Genomic DNA, 1,674 nt, shown 5'->3' with positions numbered 1-1,674 from the left:
GCTACCATAACTCCTTATTGTTGTCCACTGCTATATACTTATCAACTGCTTAGCTGAAAATTGGGCCATGAGGGTGATTTCCATTCTAGACCTGAATGGTAGGCGAGAGCCATAGTCTCAGTTCATCCAATCTCCTTTTGACAAGTAAGCCTAGTCTTTGTTTATAATTTTGAGCTTTGTTCCACATTTTCTCCTACTCTATCCTGGACCTTCTAATGTGATTCCTTTCAGAGAACTTGGTAATGGTATCCAAGAACCTTCTAGTCTCAGGGTCATGGTGACTGATGTTCACCTTCTCCATTTGTCTATTGGACTAGTTGATTCCAAGCATCTTTAATTTTTATTCTGCTTCTTTCTTCTGCACATAGAGAGATCAATAGTTTCACCTTAGATGGCTGCTCATGAGTTTTAAGATCTCTGATGCTACTCACTGAAGTAGGATGTAGAACATTGCATTTGTAGACTGTGTTAGTTCCCCCAGGTCGAGGAACTCATTGTCTCAAGATGTCTGATAATATCAAAGTTTTCATCATTTTGCCCCCATTTATGTTCCACCAATTCATAGGTGTGTTTACAGCAAAGACAAATATTCATCTACATGATCAGTGGAGTCTTGGTATGGTACTGTAGGATAAGCACTGGACCTCAAGGTAGATTAGAACCATAAGGTTGGTGGTTCAACTTCACCTCCTAAGAAACCCTACACAGGGTCGCTGTGAGTCAGAACCAACTCAACAGCGCTTAACAACAACAATAATGACTAATGATGACGTCCTGGTATGGCATTGTAGGATAAGCACTGGACCAGCAACCACAAGGTCAGCAGTTCAGACCCACCAACTTCTGCTTATAAACCCTACATAGGGTTGCTATTAATTGGAATGGACTCTATGGTACTTAATAATAACAATGACTAATGATGTTGAACATTATTAGTGCTTACTTGCTATCCATATATCTTCTTGGGTGAAATACCTGCTTGAATATTTTCCTATTTTAGAAAATTGAATCATTTTTCATATCCTATTGAGTTGTAAGAGTTCTTTATATATTTTGGATCCCTATCTTTTATCATTCATATAAGTATTTTGAAAATGTTTTTCCAAGACTGTGACTTGTATTTTCATTTTTTTGTTGGTGTCTGTTTGAGAAGTTGATCATTTTGATTTTGATGATAACCACCTTATCTTTTTTTCTTTTTCTTTTATGATTAGTGTTTTTGTTGTCTTTTCTACAAAATCTTGCTCTAATGCAAGGTCACAAAGATGTTTATGCTATTCTTCTAGAAGTTTATAATTTTAGCTCTTAGTTTTAGATCTGTGACCAATTTTGAATTAATTTTCTTAAATTCTGTGAGGCAAGGACTGATGTGTTTTGTATTTCTTGGAGATAGAGATGTGCAGTTGTTACAGCACCACTTATTAAAAATGCTACTGTGTTCCTATTGAATTAGTGTGGCACCTTTGATAAGAATTAATTATTTTGACTCTTTTAAGTCTATTTTAAGCCAGGCTTTCTATAAAAGCAAAACCAGTGAAACATATATATGTGTGTATGTAGAGAGAAGTTTATTATCAAGGGTTGTTGTTGTTGTTATGTGCCATCGAGTCGGTTCCGACCCATAGCGACCCTGTATAGGGTTTCCGAGGGTGTAAATCTTTACGGGAGTAGAAA

Source organism: Chrysochloris asiatica, unplaced genomic scaffold, assembly GCF_000296735.1.
Source record: "Chrysochloris asiatica unplaced genomic scaffold, ChrAsi1.0 scaffold00054, whole genome shotgun sequence".
Lineage (NCBI taxonomy): Eukaryota > Metazoa > Chordata > Mammalia > Afrosoricida > Chrysochloridae > Chrysochloris > Chrysochloris asiatica.
This window is presented reverse-complemented; position numbering follows the sequence as displayed.